At 45.2% G+C, this 22,724-nt stretch overlaps 1 protein-coding gene across 1 annotated transcript in view; it reads right to left on the bottom strand.

Moving 5' to 3' along the window:
• Positions 1-4,450, bottom strand: part of LOC121543628 (transcription factor SOX-5-like) — a 203,338-nt gene extending 198,888 nt beyond the window's left edge. Inside the window, exon 1 of the mRNA XM_045208484.1 lies at positions 4,400-4,450. The gene's annotated coding sequence lies outside the window, so the exon portion shown is untranslated. The remainder of the gene's footprint in view (positions 1-4,399) is intronic.
• Positions 4,451-22,724: the final 18,274 nt, after the last annotated feature.

Below are 22,724 nucleotides of genomic sequence, written 5' to 3'. Positions count from 1 at the left end.
CAAAATAACCACACATAAGTTTCTGTCTGAATGTGTCTGTATTCAAGAGGAGAATACCATCGATATAATATGACGATTAAATTGTGTTCACTTATCTAGGTCTATACCTAACAGATAGTGAAAACCCAAATATGAGAAGTCACATTCCGTTTGGTTCTACGCTACACCCTCCCCCCTCCTCACTCACACACACGAACATACACACACACAAACACAATTTGATTGAATTCCTTCTCGACATGGCACTCACACAATATGCATTTGCATTCCATCCCAGCAGAGATGTCTGTATCTGCATGTTGAGTTAATGGTTTTAGATTCCATTGCAAATCAAAGAGCGTTTAATCAGAGTGTGTGTGGTAAGGAGGTCCCAGCTCACCTCATGGTACACGTAGATATACGGAGAGAGAGAGAGAGAGAGAGAGAGAGAGAGAGAGAGAGAGAGAGAGAGAGAGAGAGAGAGAGAGAGAGAGAGAGAGAGAGAGAGAGAGAGAGAGAGAGAGAGAGAGTGAGAGAGAGAGAGAGGAAAGCATGTAGAGGCAATTATCACACACGACTCTTGCTTTGGTTACATCCCTGGGAATTGGTTATTACATGACATTGAACACATTTCGATGATGTTATTACATGTTTATAAACACTACTAAGTATCCATTTTAGACCAAGTTATTACATGTTAATAGACACCAGTATCTAAGTGATAAGTGATGTATTTACCAGCTTATAGAGTATTTGTAATGTTTCTCTTGAGACACTATAATCACAGGTAATTAATCAACAAAAGAGAAGAAAGAATATTGGGAGGCAGTTCGTATAAGTACCTCTAGAGTATTCTATAAAACGATCGGTTATAGTCTAACAATTCTCCCACTGATGGTTGTGTTTAGTTGTTTAATGATCCTAATTGGATATAACCCAACCATACAGAGAGGTGGATGATAATCAAACTACCTGTTTTCTGTTTTCTATTTTCCTTGCTCGTTTTCGCTCTCTGTTCAAGGAGAGAGAGCCTCAGGGGAATAATCTTTCTATTAACACACAGGAGGGGAGCTATACCACTTAAAGAATACAATACTCTGTACATTTCTCTCTCTCTCACACACACACACACACACACACACACACACACACACACACACACACACACACACACACACACACACACACTCACACAGAGGGAGGGATAGAGAGCTTTTTCTCACCTGAGGAGAACAAACCAAAACCAGGTAATGTTTATTTATGAACACTCTTGAAAGTGTTGCGCGCCGAGCGGTGTGGGGTTATTGAACATCACTCTGAATGCTCTATTTTATTTAGCTATTAAATGTAGCCGTATTGATGTTTAATTGATGTGCGTTTTATGATGGTTAAATAAGGCTCCAGGGTTTGGGTTGATCACACACTGACCCGGGTTTTAGGTTAAAAGCTGAACGTCCGCTGTTCTGAACGTGCGCTGTTAAATCCATTGATGTTTGATTCATTTGTTCTGTGTGTGTGTGTGTGTGTGTGCGTTGTATGAATACCCTGGCCCTCTGATTGAATAGCTGTAGGTTATTGATGTTTGACGGATGGGCCTCTTGCTCTATTTATCCCTACAGTCTCCAGGGCATTGCCTGTGTCAAGCAAGGCTTTTCTGCTGCTACATTATATGCTATGCTACGCTAACTAACCGACTCTAGGTAATTACATAGAGCACTGCCAATACACCACAATTGGATTACATGTACACTAGACATGGCTATGGCCTCTGTCACTGGGCTTCCTGGGAAGACTCATACTGGGAATACAATGTACATATTGGACATGCTGGGACACACAGACACACACACACTCATATACACACACATAAGGGAATACAAAATCAACATATTGCGCGTGCTGGGGGACTATGAGGAACACACACACACACACACAGGAGAATATAAGGAACACACACACACACACATTAGGGACTATGAGGTATACCGCCAGGACAATCTGTCGCCCACTGAGAAGGTCTGGGTGACAGATGATGTGTTCCCACTGCAGCCTGTGGAGAGTGTGTGTGTGTGTGTGTGTGTGTGTGTGTGGCGCTTGTTTGTGTGTGTGTGTGTGTCTGTGTGTGTGTGTGCACGCGTATGTATGTGTGTGTGTGTGTGTGCATGCACGTGTGTGTGTGTGTGTGAGTACAGACCGCCAGGGTTAGGCCACACACCAAACAGTGAGTGACATTAACCATAGCAATCCTACTGTTATTATGCTGCAATTATACAGTCCCATAACTATTCTACAGGTACTATTCCTCCACTGTTCAGTAAAAGCCAGTCTAGAAGTCAGTAGGCAAGTGTCCCAATTGGCACCCTATTCCCTCCATAGTGCACTACTTTTGAAGTCCACAATAGTGGGAATAGGGTGCCATTTGGGAGGTAGCCTCTGTACATGCCTGCAGTAGGTGGACGTGCGGTAGGTAGCGTATCCCCAGTGTGTTATTCCAAGGGCCATAAGCCCAGTTAAAAGGCTCTGCCCTACTCACTCTGTCTGCTGTATACAACTATAGTACAATCACCTCCATTACTCTCCATGTATTTACACTGCTACCCTGGGCTAAACACACCCTTTGTTACCAGCCACTAAAGAACTGACGGCTGGTATACACAGAGATGGGGATGTGTGTGTTTGTGTGTGTGTGGCATATACAGGGTCCAGTGCAGGACAGTCATTCATCTCCTCAGCTCAAACACCAGAGCTCACGTCCTCCATCAGCCTCTCTATCTGTGTATATCATCAGCTGCTACACACACATATACATAGATGGAATCATAACAAGTAGGGTAGACAGTACTGTTCTAGTAGACTGCAGTTCTGTCTATCCATTTGGGCACACACCACAGACACACACACACAAACACACACAGTTCTACGTGGACATCAGTGCTTTAGGGAGTCAGGAAGAGGATGTTACATCTAGAAGTCAAGAGGGTCACCAGTTCTAAAACAACTTTACAGCCCAACTACTTCCTGCTCCACAGCACTGTTTCCTGCTGCTGCTTCCGGCCACTGACCTCTTAGCCTAGCCCAGTTACACTTCATTGTGTATTATTGTACAGTATTTTGTGAAACTGCAACAACCACTCCATTCTGGGTCTCCATGTGTGGCTATGTTTCATAGACAGAGAGAGAAAGAGCAATAGAGAGGGAGAGAGAGAGAGAGAGAGAGAGAGAGAGAGAGAGAGAGAGAGAGAGAGAGAGAGAGAGAGAGAGAGAGAGAGAGAGAGAGAGAGAGAGAGAGAGAGAGAGAGAGAGAGGAGCTAACCCATATGTCAGACAATATCATGCCCTGTGAGGCGTAGCACTCTAGTGGATCTGACAGAAAAACTATCTGATTTGGGGACAGAGCTTTCCGGCTGGCCGCGTTGGCAGCTGAAGAGACAGCAGTGACACGCCACAGTGATGTGTGTGTAGTCTGCTCTCTGAGGACCAGTGGTCAGGGCAGTGCTCTCAGCTGGCCCTGTATTGTTACTCTCCTCTCCTTCGACACACAAAGACCTCTCCATCTGGCCCGGGATGGACCCTCTCCCCTATGTACTGTACCCATAGTCCCTTATGTACTGTCCCACTCCACTGTCCCCATAGCCCCTGTGTGTCCCTACAGTCCCTGCATATGTTCTCTTCCCCTTGTCTCTGTGTCTGCAGTTCACAGTCAACATCACCCCTACTGTCCCTCAGCACTGTCCTCTTTGTCCTTCTGTCTATTCTCGGCCCCCCATCCACATCACTGTCCTGTCTTAACTGTCCTTATAGTCCTCACAGTGTTGCTCCTCTATTTCACAGTCCTCTCCTCAGCCCCTGTCCTTGTATAGGGTGAAGGCCTTGGCTAAGCACTAAAGGTCTCTCTCCCCTTCTCCCCTCTCTCTGTAGATCCACGCCAGTGATGTGATGGCTATTGGCTGCCCACTGTTCCACTGGGGCGAATGGGAGGGCCTGATTGGCTGAATGCGTGGTGTAGTCATGGAAACTGGCCGGAGCCCTGTGTGACCCGGTGAAGGCCACATGAAAGCTGCTCAGTTAGGAAAGAGGCAGAAGCCTGATGATGTGATGTCTTTCATGTTGAGGCCATCAGGGTTATCAGGGTGGGTTTTGTCCCGTCTAGATACACTTTAGTGACAAGGCTTTTTTTGGACGTTGAAGAGAACTGGGAAACACTGTCAGGAAAGTGACTTTTTTTAACTCACCACCATCACGCCCCTCTGCAGAGCCTCCACCAACCCTTGTCTTCTTTACCTACTAGGTCTATCTTTAACCTGTTTTAAGCAGTACAGTACGGAACTAGGGGAGAGTGAGTAAGTGTCTACAGTAGAGAACTAGGGAGGGGTGAATAAGTGTGTGTTTGGGATTCAGAAGTATGAAAATAGCAGCTGACCTACTAACGTCCCTGAAGAGATGACTTGGTGGACTGGATACACATAAGAGAGAGGCTGCACCCTGGAACAGAGATAAAGAGAGAGAGAGCGAGAGGGGGGAGAGAGGGAGAGAGAGAGAGAGAGAGAGAGAGAGGGGAGAGAGAGGGAGAAAGAGAGAGGAGGGTGGGAGAGGGAGTGCAAGATGGTGGGGAGGTGGAGAAGGAGGAGAGAGAGAAGAGTGAGTTAGACAAGTTACACAAAACAGATATGCAGAGTCAGTCGCCACAGGTGCATAATATACAGCAGCTGAAAGAGAGAGAGAGAGAGAGAGAGAGAGGAGAGAAAATGGAGAGTCAGTGACTCCAGGGTGGGTGTGTGTCTGCCTGCCGGCGTGTGTGTGTGTGTGTGTGTGTGTGTCCACCTGTCTGCATATGTGTGTGTGTGTGTGTGCCTGTAAGTTTGTGTCACTTCCCGGTGAAGAGCCCTCTGTAATCTGTATGTTAATACAGCCTGCCTGCCATCCCACTCGCTGGCACAGGAGATCAGCCATTAATAGAAAGTAAATGTGTTTGCAAAAAGGGGGACGAGTCACTTGAAATGGGACTCATTTATTCGTTATTGAGTTGAGTGTGTCTGAGCGTGCCCAGTAGGTCAAGCATAGGCGAGGGAGGATAGTGGAGTCACCTGCAGCGAGGCACTGACTGAACTACACACACGCATACTCAAATACACACACATGCACAAATAGTATGCACACAAATACACAGACAGCACGAAAACATATACACACTTTGTACACTCAAAGACCGACACAGTCACTCTTAAACACATTCAGGCACAGTACACATACATATACACACACATACATACACACAGACATTCACAGACTCACCAATTATCAGCCTACACTCGCCTCTACTCTTGGCAAATAATTTACTGTATTTCCAAACAAAGACAAAAAAATTCCCACCATCTTTTCTGTTAAAAAACAATCTCTCTTTCAGTCATGTAGATAACAGTCGTTCAGACTATACCTCACACACACACACACACACACACACACACACACACACACGATTCCATTTATTACTATTTAAAAAGGTCACAATTTTCTCTGGCTAAGCGCCCTACCGCTATTGATAATTTTATGCATAAACAAATGGCAAATTTGTGCCACATAAATATGTATTAGCAATTAATAATGTCCCGCGTCTGAGGAGATGCCAGGTGCATGCCAAATAGGTCTGACTGGTCTGGGCTGAGCTGGTGGCTTTGTGTTACAATACACTCTCCATCTCCTCTATGGTTGCAGCACAATGGCCATTTAGACACACCAGCACACTCACACACACATACAAATGTGTACGCAAATGCACGCACACATGGACATTGGATATACGCACACACACGCACGCACGTACACACACACTTTCCATGGACTGAAAAGACTTGGCACAAGGGCACCATACTCTCATTGTGCCACCCTCTCCTCCAGCTCCTGTTATGAACCACCAGCGTCCATTACAATATACCTCTCCTCCAGCTCCTGTTATGAACCACCAGCATCCATTACAATACACCTCTCCTCCAGCTCCTGTTCTAAACCACGAGTATCCATTACAATACCCCTCTCCTCCAGCTCCCGTTCTAAACCACCAGCATCCATTACAATATACCTCTCCTCCAGCTCCTGTTCTAAACCACCAGCATCCATTACAATACCCCTCTCCTCTAGCTCCTGTTCTAAACCACCAGCATCCATTACAATACCCCTCTCCTCCAGCTCCTGTTCTAAACCACCAGCATCCATTACAATACACCTGTCCTCCAGCTCCTGTTCTAAACCACCAGCATCCATTACAATACACCTCTCCTCCAGCTCCTGTTCTAAACCACCAGCATCCATTACAATACACCTGTCCTCCAGCTCCTGTTCTAAACCACCAGCATCCATTACAATACACCTCCCCTCCAGCTCATGTTATATACCACCAGCATCCATTACAATACACCTCTCCACCAGCTCCTATTATGAACCACCAGCATCCATTACAATACACCTCTCCTCCAGCTCCTGTTCTAAACCACCAGCGTCCATTACAATACACCTCTCCTCCAGCTCCTGTTCTAAACCACCAGCATCCATTACAATACACCTCCCCTCCAGCTCATGTTATAAACCACCAGCATCCATTACAATACACCTCTCCTCCAGCTCCTGTTATGAACTACCAGCATCCATTACAATACACCTCTCCTCCAGCTCCTGTTCTAAACCACCAGCAACCATCGCAATACACTTCTACTCCAGCTCCTGTTCTAAACCACCAGCATCTATTGCAATACACCTCTCCTCCAGCTCCTGTTCTAAACCACCAGCATCTATTGCAATACCCCTCTCCTCCAGCTCCTGTTCTAAACCACCAGCATCCATCACAAAACCCCTCAGCAGAGAGAGACCAGGGACTGTTTATACAGTAGAAATGCCAAATTCATCCTTATTTCCACCCTCACTTAAAGTAGTAATCATTGACCTGCCTTGGACGGATTGGAGTTACATTGGTACAGCTGAATACATAACTAATACATACTAAATCATATTGGAACAGGGTACCATGCTCCAAAGCCATTCAGGGACATACAGTACACCATCAAGACAAGTCAATGAAGTGGTATCAACAAAACCATGTTTTTGATGTGTTTGACACCATTCCATTGACTCCATTCCAGACATTATTATGAGCCGTCCTCCCCTCAGCAGCCTCCACTGCTCTGCAACAATGGATTAGCATCTGCTAACACTGTCAGCAACATTGACAGAGGTTTTAGGAGAATAACTAGAGCTAAGTATACAGACCCTCTCTTTGTATTACTCAGTACTTTTCAATTCTATTTGTATTACTTTGTTATTTACTGTTGTTTACTTGCCTACACGTTCATGCTAAGATAGAGTCCATGTTAATAGTGACAGTAGCATCTAACAGTGTGTGTTATTTTAGTCGTATGTCGTGGTGGGAAGAGGGGATATAACCTGGGGAGGCTAGTTCCCCCTGTAGAGCACAATCACTATGGTTGGATAAACACAATCACACACACACACACACACACACACACCTCAACTGTGTATCGGGCTCCTGAAGCACACACACACAAACAAATACAGAAAGCGAGAGAGAGAGAGAGAGAGAGAGAGAGAGAGAGAGAGAGAGAGAGAGAGAGAGAGAGAGAGAGAGAGAGAGAGAGAGCGAGGAGAGAGAGAGAGAGAGAGAGAGAGAGAGAGAGAGAGAGAGAGAGAGAGAGAGAGAGAGAGAGAGAGAGACAGAGAAAGACAGAGAGAGAGAGAGACAGAGAGAGAGAGAGAGAGAGAGAGAGAGAGAGAGAGAGAGAGAGAGAGAGAGAGAGAGAGAGAGAGAGAGAGAGAGACAGAGAGAGAGAGAGAGAGAGAGAGAGAGAGAGAGAGAGAGAGAGAGAGAGAGAGAGAGAGAGAGAGAATCCATAGACTATAATCCTTATGGACTCAAACGGGAAATACATACAAGAAAATACACTTTTTCCCAAACACACAGTGTGTAAACTCTGGTGTCCAAACACCCAGCGCGCCCTAGACCTTCTGTCTGAGGACCAATTAGGATCACCCAGCCACATAATAGTACACACAGGCACAAACGACCTGAGCAGGAAAGGGTGGCCACAGCACTCAAGGGAGTGATTGAAAAAGCTTCTCCTACTTCCCCCAACGCACAAGTGGTTGTCTCCACCCTGATACCACAAAAATACTTCCACCTTGCTACCATAAAGCTGGTAAACACAAGTATTTCCCGTGACTGTGCCTCAAAACCAAATGTCTTCCTGGCCCACCACTCCACCCTGGACTTGAACAGCCTTTACGGCCAGGTCCACCTATACAAGGCAGCAGTGCCCACCTTCGCTCAACCAGGCCCACACCCCATTTAGGCCCCCTCACATTAGACCTATGCCCCTCCTACCCACCCCATGCCCCCCACTCCCACAAAGAGGGCCTCAACATGAAAGTCACACATACGCCCAGGCCGTGAGCAGGCAAACAGGCCCAACTCCCACTCTTACACTAGCCCAAGCCAATGGCATGTACCAGATGCTCAGCAGGCTCTGCTCACACTTACTGGTCTGAGGCCAAACCACACGACTAAGAACATTGGACACTTTATGGAGCACAAAGCCTTCACTATCTCATCCTGGAATATCCAAGCCCTGAGGTCATCTGCCTTTGGCCTAAAGAGCAGGAACCTGGACTTCACCAAAGAAATCAGAAATACAGAAACATGGTATAGAGGAGATGGACCCACTGGTTGCCCTCTAGGTTACAGAGAGCTGGTAGTCCCATCCACCAAACTACCAGATGTAAAACAGGGAAGGGACTCAGGGGCTATGCTAATTTGGTATTGAGCAGACCTAACTCACTCTATTCAATTAATCAAAACAGGAACATTTTACATTTGGTTAGAAATTCAAAAGGAAATTATCTCAACAGAGAAAAATGTCCTCTGTGTCCTAGCTATATCTCCCCACTAGAATCCCCATACTTTAATAAAGACAGCTTCTCCATCCTGGAGGGGGATATCAATCACTTCCAGGACCAGGGACATGTACTAGTTTGTGGCGACCTAAATGCCAGAACTGGACAAGAACCTGACACCCTCAGCACACAGGGGGACAAACACATACCTGGAGGTGACAGCATTCCCTCCCCCATATGCCCCCCTAGGCACAACTACGACAACATAACCAGCTCTGTCGAACGCTGGGTATGTACATAGTCAATGGTAGGCTTCAAGGAGACTCCTATGGTAGGTACACCTATAGCTCATCTCTTGGCAGTAGTACTGTAGACTACTTTATCACTGACCTCAACCCAGAGTCTCTCAGAACGTTCACAGTCAGCCCACTGACACCCCTATCAGATCACAGTAAAATCACAGTCTACTTGAACAGAGCAATACTCAATCATGAGGCATCAAAGCCAAAGGAACTGAATAATATTAAGATATGCTATAGATGGAAGGAAAGTAGTGTAGAAGCCTACCAATAAACAATTAGGTAACAACAAATTCAATCCCTTTTAGACAACTTCCTGGACAAAACGTTTCACTGTAATAGTGAACGTGTATACTTGGCAGTAGAAAACCTAAACATTATATTTGACCTCTCAGCTTCCCTATCAAATCAAAAAAAAATCTAACAGAAAACCAAAGAAAATTAACAACAATGACAAATGGTTTGATGAAGAATACAAAAACCTAAGAAAGAAATTGAGAAACCTATCCAACCGAAAACATAGAGACCCAGAATACCTGAGCCTACGCCTTCACTATGGTGAATCACTAAAACAATACAGAAATACACTACGGAAAAAGAAGGAACAGCATGTCAGAAATCAGCTCAAAGTAATTGAAGAATCCATAGACTCTAACCACTTCTGGGAAAATTGGAAAACACTAAACAAACAACAACACGAAGAGTTATCTTTTTGGCCCTATAACAAAGAACAAACAACAAAAACATATACATGATCAAATACAAATCTTAGAATCAACTATTAAAGACTACCAGAACCCACTGGATTCTCCAATTACATTGAATGAACTACAGGACAAAATACAAACCCATCAACCCAAAAAGGCCTGTGGTGTTGATGGTATCCTCAATAAAATGATAAAATATACAGACCACAAATTCCAATTGGCTATACTTAAACTCTTTAACATCATTCTTAGCAAAATGGGACAAACACCATTCTTCCCCAATATTTAGAACTAAGGACTGATCACCCCAATCCACAAAAGTGGAGACAAATTTGACCCCAATAACTAACGTGGGATATGCGTCAACAGCAACCTTGGGAAAATCCTCTGCATTATCATTAACAGCAGACTCGTACATTTCCTCAGTAAAAACAATGTACTGAGCAAATGTCAAATTGGCTTTTTACCAAATTACCGTAAGACAGACCACGTGTTCACCCTGCACACCCTAATTGACAAACAAACAAACCAAAACAAAGGCAATGCCTTCTCATGCTTTGTTGATTTCAAAAAGGCTTTTGACTCAATTTGGCATGAGGGTCTGCTATACAAATTGATGAAAAGTGGTGTTGGGGGAAAAACATACGACATTATAAAATCCATGTACACAAACAACATGTGTGCGGTTAAAACTGGAAGAAAAAAAAACACATTTCTTTCCACAGGGCCGTGGGGTGAGACAGGGATGCAGCTTAAGCCCCACCCTCTTCAACATATATATCAACGAATTGGCGAGGGCACTAGAACAGTCTGCAGCACCCGGCCTCACCCTACTAGAATCTGAAGTCAAATGTCTACTGTTTGCTGATGATCTGGTGCTGCTGTCCCCAACCAAGGAGGGCCTACAGCAGCACCTAGATCTTCTGCACAGATTCTGTCAGACCTGGGCCCTGACAGCAAATCTCAGTAAGACAAAAATAACGGTGTTCCAAAAAAGGTCCAGTTGCCAGGACCACAAATACAAATTCCATCTAGACACCGTTGCCCTAGAGCACACAATAAACTATACATACCTTGGCCTAAACATCAGCGCCACAGGTAACTTCCACAAAGCTGTGAATGATCTGAGAGACAAGGCAAGAAGGGCCTTCTATGCCATCAAAAGGAACATAAAATTCGACATACCAATTAGGATCTGGTTAAAAATACTTGAATCAGTTATAGAACCCATTGCCCTTTATGGTTGTGAGGTCTGGGGTCCGCAAAATGGGACAAACACCAAATTGAGACTGCATGCAGAATTCTGCAAAAATATCCTCTGTGTACAACTTAAAACACCAATTAATGCATGCATAGCAAAATTAGGCCGATACCCGCTAATTATCAAAATCCAGAAAAGAGCCGTTAAATTCTATAACCACTTAAAAGGAAGCGATTTCCAAACCTTCCATAACAAAGCCATCACCTACAGAGAGATGAACTTGGAGAAGAGTCCCATAAGTAAGCTGGTCCTGGGGCTCTGTTCACAAACACAAACAGACCCCACAGAGCCCCAGGACAACAACAACAACAACACAATTAGACCCAACCAAATCATGAGAAAACAAAAAGCGAATTACTTGACACATTGGAAAGAATTAACAAAAAAACAGAGCAAACTATATTGCTATTTGGCCCTAAACAGAGAGTACACAGTGGCAGAATACCTGACCACCGTGACTGACCCAAACTTAAGGAAAGCTTTGACTATGTATAGACTCAGTGAGCATAGCCTTGCTATTGAGAAAGGCCGACGTAGGCAGACCTGGCTCTCAAGAGAAGACAGGCTATGTGCACACTGCCCACAAAATGAAGTGGAAACTGAGCTGCACTTCCTAACCTCCTGCCAAATGTATGACCATATTAGAGACACATATTTCCCTCAGATTACAGAGATCCACAAAGAATTCGAAAACAAACCCAATTTTGATAAACTCCCTTATCTACTGGGTGAAAAACCACAGTGTGCCATCACAGCAGCAAGATTTGTGACCTGTTGCCACAAGAAAAGGGCAACCAGTGAAGAACAAACACCACTGTAAATACAACCCATATTTATGTTTATTTATTTTCCCATTTGTACTTTAACTATTTGCACATTGTTACAACACTGTATATAGACATAATATGACATTTGAAATGTCTTTATTCTTTTGGAACTTCAGAGTGTCATGTTTACTGTTAATATTTATTGTTTATTTCACTTTTGTTTACTATCTACTTCACTTGCTTTGACAATGTTAACATACCATGCCAATAAAGCCCTTATATTGAAATTGAATTGAATTGAGAGAGAATAAAGCCCTTATATTGAAATTGAATTGAATTGAATTGAGAGAGAGAGAGAGAGAGAGAGAGAGAGAGAGAGAGAGAGAGAGAGAGAGAGAGAGAGAGAGAGAGAGAGAGAGAGAGAGAGGGGACACAGGCCTTCTGTTCCATTGTGAGCAGGTCTTTAATAAGGATCAGATAAACATGACCATTGTTAGCAGTAGCCAACCTCGTATTATAAACCATACATGAGAGCCACAGCTGGGCCAGGAGGGTTGGTTTGTGCGTGTGTGTCTGCGTGTGTGCGTGTGCGTGTGCATGTGTGCATCTGTGTGTCTTGTGTGTGTGTAGCTCAGTTGGTAGCACATGGCGCTTGCAACGCCAGGGTTGTGGGTTCAATTCCCAAGGGGGACAAGTATGAAAAAAGTATGTAAATGTATGAACTCAATACCGTAAGTCGCTCTGGATAAGAGTGTCTGCTAAATGACTAAAATATCAAATGTAATGTAAAATGTGTGTACCCTTGTGTGTGTGTGGCTTGTATAACCTCTTCCCAGAATCGCAGGGATGACAGAGGGATTTGTTTCGGGGTAGAAGGATTAACTGAGACTATGGCCGGGGCAGCAGCTCAGTTCCAGTTGGGTAAAACCTACGTCCCTAATCACTGGCGTAATCTGACTACTGTAATATCATAACAATCAGCAACACATCTGCCTATTCATTTCACCACTAATACAATAATAGTGATTAAACATCTGCTGACTGGGGCTCAGTGCAATCAAGAACAGAGATTCTGGCTCGCATCTGTTATGTAGGCTTTCTACCTGACCTCTATCCGATCTGTGTAACACACACAGAGAGAAAGAGAAAGAGACACACTGCGGTACTGCTGCCCTCCCCCCAAAACACCTTGGCCTACCCTCATCCAGCCCACATACCCCCACGTAGCTCCAAATCACCCCCTAGTCCACCCCCTAGGCCACAGCCCATCCAACCAACTATTTGTTCTCTGTTACCACCCCTACATCCAGTGAGTGAGCTCCAGACCTGCAGCCCAAATTACCCTCAGGTTCCCCCAGTCTGGGCCACTGACTGGGGTTTCCTGTCTGGAGCTCTGGATCTTTCGGGCCACAATGAAAGGCCTATTGTTCACCTAGGTGGTCCCTGCAGGACTAACCCCCCTTGACATACACCCACACACACATGGACCTACGCACACACATTTATACACACATACGTATGCACACACACAAACATGCACACACATAAGCTACACAGACATACGCAAACACACACGTGCACACACACACATCCCCTAACCCTCTAATCATGGAGCAGGGGACAGGGAGCGGTGAGGCTAGCGGTGATAGTGGTAAATATTTAGGTGTGGGTTGTAACTACATTGTGTAATTCAGCCACAGCAGCTTCCTTCCTGTCTGACGATGTTTAGTCTCTGTCTGCTGTCGCTCGCTGATTCCTCTCAACTGATTGGTCCATTTGATCTGTCCCCTGCTCCCTCTCATCTGTCTGGTTGGCTCCCTAGGAGAATTTGCCCCCTAACCACAGATCTAGGATCAGCTTACCCTCCCCCAATCCTAACCCTAACAATAAGGAGGGTAAACACAAAACTGACCTTAGATCAAAGACTAGGGGCAACATGCTACTGTACTCCAGATGGACCATGACCACAGTGGTAGTTGTCCTCCAGTTGAGTTTATTAAAGGACCAAAGACAACAGAAGCTACACACCACAAAACAACTACACACCCTACGTACTCAGGAAAAATACTAGACCATAGATTATGAAGAATACACAGAATATGAAGAAAATGGAGGACACTAGTAGACTAAGAAAGAAAAGACAACAAATAAGTAGAGAAGTGACACCCCCATCACACAGCTAAGAACCTCACTAATAAGTAGAGAAGTGACACCCCCATCACACAGCTAAGAACCTCACTAATAAGTAGAGAAGTGGCACCCCCATCACACAGCTAAGAACCTCACTAATAAGTAGAGAAGTGACACCCCCATCACACAGGTAAGAACCTCACTAATAAGTAGAGAAGTGACACCCCCATCACACAGATAAGAACCTCACTAATAGGTAGACAAGTGACACCCCCATCACACAGCTAAGAACCTCAACACAGCTATCACACAGCCAATAATCACTGCTCTATAGATATAGAAATACATCTAGACAGAAGAAGAATAGTAAATAGTAAAAAAGGGAAGGAAAGAAGGGGCACAAGAGGGGGGATAGAGTACGGGTCAGTGCTATCCGGGATACTTTGGACGTCCTTCCCTTAACTATAACCATAACCCTTACCTTTACCATTTTAAATGTAGACTTCAATGGGGTAAGAACGTCCCAAGGATCCCGGATAGCACGGACCATAGAGTAAGACAGAAAAGGACAAATAAAGAAGTACAAGAGTAGAACAAGTAAAGTGACACTACAGAAGCACAGCCCAAAAACATTTCCACTGACATGGTCTTGGTCATGTGTCATTAAATCAACACACACTCCATCACTGCTTCCCAGCATGGACGCTTCCACATTTCATTTACTGTAGTAATAATAACTGCTGTACAATGTAAATCAGCGTAAGCATGTTTATGTTGTAACCAAAACACACTATAGAGTTTTAGTGTAATGCAATGGTGGGATCTAGAGTTTAATGTGTGATATTATTACCATGTTGCCATGGAGCAGGAAAACTGGCCTATAGAAAACAAAGGAAAGAAAGGTAGATTTAGACCTCTCTGGATGATGTATGAAGTAGGGAAGAAAGTGTGTTTATTAACAAGAATGAATGCTTCACTGTAAATTACTCCTGCCTTCTCTCTCTTTTTCTGACTATACTGTCCACTTGGATCACAAGGCTCTGTGTGTTACATAATATGGCTCTGAGAGGATGGAGAGAGCAGTCCACTGTCCAGACAGAGGAGAGGAGAGGAGAGGAGAGGAGAGGAGAGGAGAGGAGAGGAGAGGAGAGGAGAGGAGAGGAGAGGAGAGGAGAGGAGAGGGAGAGAGGAGAGGAGAGGAGAGGAGAGGAGAGGAGAGGAGAGGAGAGGGAGAGGAGAGGAGAGGAGAGGAGAGGAGAGGAGAGGAGAGGAGAGGAGAGGAGAGGACTGCTGCCATCTCCCCACCTGTTACTCTCCTGTCTGCTCAATGTGCCCATTAGCTGCACTGATGGCCACACACATACACACACACAGACACACACAGAAACACACACACAGCCGTGATGGGCAGACAGGGAGACGGCTGAAATGAAACCCTTGAACATGGTGTGTGTCTGACAGGGTGAATAAAACACACACACGGCCGCTCTGCTCCGCGCCCTCCTCCTGATGTCTCCATTCATCTCAACTGTCATACTCACACACCCACAGCATATTTCACTTCCTCTGTCAGCCCGATAAATTACAGCTCTCTCTCTCTTCTCCTCTCCGCTGCACTCCCCCTCTCTCTCCTCTTGACATCTTTCTCTCTCTACTTACTCTCCAGTAAGGCTTCCTCTTTTACTCTCTTTTTACTTTTGTACATGAACTGTACACTATTATTCAAGGTTACACAATTGGCAAATCACATTATTTATATATATATACAGTTGAAGTCGGCAGTTTACATACACTTAGGTTGGAGTCATTAAAACTTGTTTTTCAACCACTCTACAAATTTATTTTTAACAAACTATAGTTTTGGCATATCGGTTAGGACATTGTCACGGATTCCGCCGAGGCTGCTCCTCCTCCTTGTTCGGGCAGGCTTCGGCGTTCATCGTCCCCTGTCACGGTTTCGGCCGAGGCGGCTCCTTCTCCTTGTTCGGGCAGGCTTCGGCGGTCGTCGTCTCCGGAGTACTAGCTGCCACCGTTCGATGTTTCATGTTTGATTGGTTTTGTCTGTTTGTTACACCTGTTGATTGTTAAGTGTTCATTAGGCACCCTATTTAGTTTCTTGTGTTTGGTCAGGTGTTGTGTGTAATTGTTCTATTGTCACGTGTTGTTGTTTGGTCCTCTGTTTTGTGCTCTCTTTATTTCGTGTTGTTTAAGAGAGTCCTGCACGTTGTGCGTTCTTTCTTTGGACAGTCTAGTGTGCGTTTGTTCGCCTGTGGCCTGTTGCCGTGTTTGGCGTGTACTACGGACTTCACTAAAAGACATCTGTTTTTTGAATCTCTGTGTCCTGCGTGTGATTCCACGTTCCCACTACACTCAACCCTGACATCCCCGGAGTACTAGCTGCTACCGTTTGATGTTATCTATGTTTGTTTGGTTTTGTCTGATTAGTGCACCTGTTCCATATCACGTATTGATTATGTCACCTATAAGTTTCCTTTGGTTTTGTTTGTAGTTGTGTGTTGTTGTCCGCCTGTCCGTTGATGTCTCTGTACGCTCTTATTGTGGAACGAGTATTTTACGCACTGTGTTACGTAATCGTTTTGCCTCCTGTGTTTTCGAGGCCGTTTTGCTTTTGTTCGCTATTCAGTCTTAAGTAAAGTCGTTTTGACTGAGCCTCTGTGTCCTGCGCCTGACTCCTACACCGCATCCACATCAGCTATTTATGACAGACATCTACTTTGTGCATGACACAAGTAATTTTTCCAACAATTGTTTACAGACAGATTATTTCACTTATAATTCACTGTATCACAATTCCAGTGGGTCAGAAGTTTACATACACTAAGTTGACTGTGCCTTTAAACACATTCCAGAAAATGATGTCATGGCTTTAGTAGCTTCTCATATGCTAATTGACATAAATTGAGTCAATTGGAGGTGTACCTGTGGATGTATTTCAAGGCCTACCTTCAAACTCAGTGGCTCTTTGCTTGACATCATGGGAAAATCAAAAGAAATTAGCCAAGACCTCAGAAAAATAACTATAGACCTCCACAAGTTTGATCATCCTTGGGAGCAATTTCCAAACGCCTGAAGGTACCACGTTCATCTGTACAAACAATAGTACGCAAGTATAAACACCATGGGACCACGCAGCCGTCATACCGCTCAGGAAGGAGACGTGTTCTGTCTCCTAGAGATTAACGTACTTTGGTGCGAAAAGAGCAAATCAATCACAGAACAACAGCAAAGGACCTTGTGAAGATGCTGGAGGAAACAGGTACAAAAGTATCTATATCCACAGTAAAACAAGTCCTATATCAACATAACCTGAAAGGCAATTCAGCAAGGAAGAAGCCACTGCTCCAAAACCGCCATAAAAAAGCCAGACTACAGTTTGAAATTGCACGGGGACAAAGATCGTGCTTTTTGCAGAAATGTCCTCTGGTCTGATGAAACAAAAATAGAACTGTTTGGCCATAATGACCATTGTTATGTTTGGAGGAAATAGGGGGATGCTTGCAAGCCGAAGAACACCATCCCAACTGTGAAGCACGGGGTGGCAGCATCATGCTGTGGGGGTGCTTTGCTGCAGGAGGACTGTTGCACTTCATAAAATAGATGGCATCATGAGGAAGGAAGCCGAGGCTGCCTCCCCTCCTTGTTCGGGCAGGCTTCGGAGTTCGTCGTCACCGGCTTACTAGCTGCTGCCGATCCATTTATCATCACTTCACTTGTCTTGTCTAAATATTCACACACACCTGGTCCTTATCCCCAATTAGTCAGTGTATAAGTGTTCCCTCTGCTTCCTTGTCTATGTGGGTGATTGTTTGTTGTGAGCTGTGTATAGCTCAGTTGAGCTACCCTTACCTTGTTGTTTGCCAGGGTAGATTTTTCCCCTGCGCCTGAGTTTTGTTGTCGCATGCTTGCACAACTGTTTATCGACGGAATAAACTTTGTGGATGCGTATTACTCTCCTGCACCTGACTCATTCTATCACACGCATCACAGTATGTCTCTCCATAGTCAGTCTTGTCTTTTGTACAGTAAATATAGGCAGCGGTCTGATTGGTCAAAACAACACAGGAACCAATCAGAAATCAGAACCAACGAGAACACCAGAACCTTGTGGAAACAAGGAGAAAGTCAGACAAAAACATCTGTGGTATGTGGCATTCTCTCATCGTCAGACGGCCAGACAAAGACTAACTGTGTGGACGTTAAGGGCCAGATGTGTCACTAATATCTTAATGAGGTAAAACGTTCCAAATGACCAAACTTCGTTTTGAAAAAATCATGGAGACGACATGTAACATAGAGGGACTGCCTGACCTTTGTTTACTTCAGAGAGAGGTGCATCCCAAATGCTCCCAAAATATTATAGCGTACTACTTTTGACCAGGGCCTATAGGGCTCTGGTCAAAATAGTGCACTATATAGGGAATAGGATGCCATTTGGGAGATATCCAGAGAATACAATAACTGCTCCTAAAAAAGACACTACTGTAGGGTCTGTTACTGTGATAAACTAGCTCAACAAGACTTTATTACAGACAGCATCAACATTAGGCTCTGAATCAACTACACAACAGGACAAAATCTAATCTGGACAATAACAGAATAATGAGAAGGAGAGTAGTGGGACATTTTAGTAGTGGGACCAATCCTGATTTGACATACAGGAGCATAACACAGATTTCAGTGCATAGAGATCCTATTAAATTACTCTTTAGCGTTTAGAATTCTAATTCCTAATTATATGTTTCACTGTAGGTTTCTAGGTTTCTCATATAAGGATTCCAGACAGGGAATGTAGTCTCCTTACTGCACAATGCACATACTAACCAGATCTCAGTCAAATACTGTATGTACTGTATGTAAAATACTTGATTTAGCTGGAAGTTCACTATTTGGCAAAGTTATCATTGGTTCCATTCTAGAGTGGCGATGTGAGAAGGAGAGGAGAAACAGAGAATAGGTCTACAAGAGAAGACATAACAGCTTAGCATTGTGTGTCAGAGCCTCCCCCTGTATCTCCCTTCCCCCAAACACACATACCCACTCCCCACACACCCTCCCCCTCCCCCTCCCCGGGTTTTAATTCCATCTCAGCACGGTAACAAACCCTCGTTAAAGCAGATTAATACCACAAGAGGATTAGTCTCTTATATTAGATAATGGAAGCGAGGACAGGAGAGAGAGATGAAGGAATTCCATACAGGCATGGATGGTGTATGTTTGATCTCACACACAGACACATACGCACACACACACACAGCTAATCCAGGTGTAACACATGTGGGTTAGGAATGGTGTAAGGGGGTGTGTGTGTGTGTGTGTGTGTGTATTACTATCCTCGTGGGTACTGGAAATCCCCCACAAGGATAGTAAAACAAGGAAAATTATCCCTTGTAGGGACATTTCCCAGGACCCCACAAGGACAAAGGCTATGTTAGGCTTAGGGGTTAGGTTTAGGGTTGCAATTAGGGTTAGGGTTAGAATTAGGTTTAGGTTTAGGAGTTAGGGTTAGGTTTAGGGTTAGGGGTTAAGGTTAGGGAAAATAGGATTTTGAATGGAAATCAATTGTAGGTCCCCACAAGGATAGAAAACATATGCTGTGTGTGTGTGTGTGTGTGTGTGTGTGTGTGTGTGTGTGTGTGTGTGTGTGTGTGTGTGTGTGTGTGTGTGTCATTAGCAACAGCTGGATGATGGAGTGGTCTTTGTCTCGTCTGACATTGGATGGATAACGGGCTGACCCCATAAAAAGGAAGTGCATGACTTGCACCCCCTTTACATATGTGTGAATATGTGTGTGAACTTGTGATTGTGAGCTATAGCCCCGTGATGGTAAGTGTTGCGTTTCTGGCACATCTGGGCTATTTTCTCCACTGGCTGTCTGCTGGGTGTGAAAATCCTCTGTCAGGAATCATGTCTCTGTGGCGTCAAGTTTCCTGTGGGCTTCACTAACTGTCTGTTGTTACATAGCTCAGAGACAGTCCTTAATGACTTCCTATTCACTAATAATGGTACATTACTGTCCTGTGGTTGGTGTAGGTCCTATCTATTAATAATGTGTTTAATTAAGTGTGTGTGTGTGTGTGTGACTATGCGTGCTTAAGTGTGTGTGTGTGTGTGTGTGTGTGTGTGTGTGTGTTTGTGTCAGTCTACATGGACCTCTTCAGTAAGTGTCCTTATAGCTAGGTAGGGTCAGGGTCAGTGTAACTGTAATTAAAGACAAAAACACTGATCACACCTGATTGATCTGGGCTTTAGTGTCTGCCCCCATGTCACGGACAGGGCCTCTGAGTCTATTAGGCACCATCACTTTACATCTCTGTGTAAACATTTTACATTTAGGGCTTGTTCAGAGGATCAGTTGCGTGGCTGTTCAAGCCTTGACTGAACAAATGGATTTACATAGCTGATCTAATAAAAATTTACACAACATGGTGAGAACTTGTTGTACAGCAAATAATGATTTGATAATGAGCATTGTGGTAACACATTATTCATAGATAGGGCCTACACCAACCACAGGACAGTAATGTACCATTATTAGTGAATAGGAAGTCATTAAGTACTGTCTCTGAGCTATGTAACTTTTTACCCCTTTTTCTCCTAAATTTAATGATATCCAATTGGTAGTTACAGTCTTGTCCCATCGCTGCAACTCCCGTACGAACTCGGGAGAGGCGAAGGTCGAGAGCCATGCATCCTCCGAAACATGACTGACAAGCCGCACTGCTTCTTGACACACTGCCCACTTAACCCAGAAGCCAGCCGTGTCACACCATGATCTGTTTCACTTGTCTTTGTGATTGTCTCCACACCCTTCCAGGTGTCACCCATCTTCCCCATTATTTCCAGTGTATTTATACCTGTGTTCTCTGTTTGTCTGTTGCCAGTTCATTTTGTTTCGTCAAGCCTACAAGCGTTTTTTCCCCTTGCTCCTGTCTTTCTCAAGTTCCTGTTTTCTAGTTTTCCTGGTTTTGACCATTCTGCCTGCCCTGATCCTGAGCCTTCTTGCCGTTCTGTACCTTGTCACACCACCCTGGATTATTGACCTCTGCCTGCCCTGACCCTGAGACTGCCTGCCGTTCTGTACCTTTTGGACTCTGATCCTGATTACTGACCTCTGCCTGTCCTTGACCTGTCGTTTGCCTGCCCCCTGTTTTTGTAATAAACTTTTGTTACTTCGACACTGTCTGCAACTCTATTCCACATCAGGTAACTGATGCAAGCAGTAGAATCAGATTTAAAAAAACAGATAAAAATACACCTTATGGAACAGCGGGGCCTGTGAAGCAACACAAACATAGGCACAGACACATGCATACACACACATGATAACATACGCTCTATACACACACGTACACATGGATTTTGTGTTGTAGATATGTGGTAGTGGAGTAGGGGCCTGAGGGCACACACTTAGTGTGCTGTGAAATTTGTTATGAATGTGTTGTAATGTTTTTTAAATGTATAAATGTATATTATGGACGCTTTATCAGCCCCTCTCCATTCCCATGGACATTAGAGCACTGGACGGGCGCTCTATAGGCCGGGTCACCCACAATACCATTCCCCATAAACCTACGAGTATCAGGGAACCACAGCGAGACAATCCAATTCCTGCTAATTAAGTCTCCTCGGGTTCCCGTGGTATTGGGTTTCTCTTGGCTCCAGCAACACAACCTCTTTATTGACTGGTCTATGGGTGCCATCATGGGCTGGAGCCCGTTCTGCCACTCTCATTGTCTGAAGTCAGCGCAGCCTGCCCCGGGACATGTTCCTGGGGGCTCTGAAGTTGCCTTGGACCTCTACGCCATTCCCGCAGAGTACCAGGACCTCCGGGAGGTGTTCAGTAAGGCCCGGGCCACTTCGCTTCCGCCGCATCGACTCTACGACTGCAGAATCGACTTTCTCCCAGGCACCACTCCGCCCTGGGGACGACTGTACTTGCTGTCGGGTCCGGAGACCAAGGCAATGGAGATCTACATTGAGGATTCCCTAGCTGCCGGGTTCATATGTCCTTCTGCCTCCCCCGGCCCGTGCATCAACTACTGGGGCCTCAACGACATCACGGTGAAGAACCGCTACCCGCTACCACTCATCTCCTCGGTCATGGAGTGGGCCCACGCCTCCAGGCTTGCTTGCCACCCGGGCTCCCGCCGGACCTTGGCCTACCATGGTTCCTGACGTCTCCGCATTCGTTGCCGCCTGCACGATCTGTGCGCAGAAAAAGACTCCTCGGCAAGCTCCGGCTGGTCTCCTCCAATCTCTGCCTGTTGCTCACCGTCCCTGTTCTCACATATCCCTGGACTTTGTCACGGGTCTTCCCCTGATGGCAACACCACCATCCTGACAATTATGGACCGGTTTTCCAAAGCTGCCCACTTCATTCCTCTCCTCAAGCTACCCTCCGCCAAAGGGACGGCCCAGCTCATGGTGCAGCACGTCTTCCGGATCAATGGACTCCCAGTGGACATGGTCTCCAACCTGGGTCCTCAGTTCTCGTCCCAGTTCTGGAAGGCGTTCTGCACAGTCATTGGGTCATCGGTCAGCCTGTCCTCCGGTTTCCACCCTCAGTCCAACGGCCAGTCGGAGCGAGCCAACCAAGACCTGGATACGACTCTGCGCTGCCTGGTCTCCGCCAACCCCACCACCTGGAGCCAGCAACTAGTGTGGG

This window comes from Coregonus clupeaformis, chromosome 28, assembly GCF_020615455.1.
Source record: "Coregonus clupeaformis isolate EN_2021a chromosome 28, ASM2061545v1, whole genome shotgun sequence".
NCBI classification, from domain to species: domain Eukaryota; kingdom Metazoa; phylum Chordata; class Actinopteri; order Salmoniformes; family Salmonidae; genus Coregonus; species Coregonus clupeaformis.
Note: the sequence above shows the minus strand (reverse complement) of the source record. Positions and strands in the feature narration are given on the sequence as shown.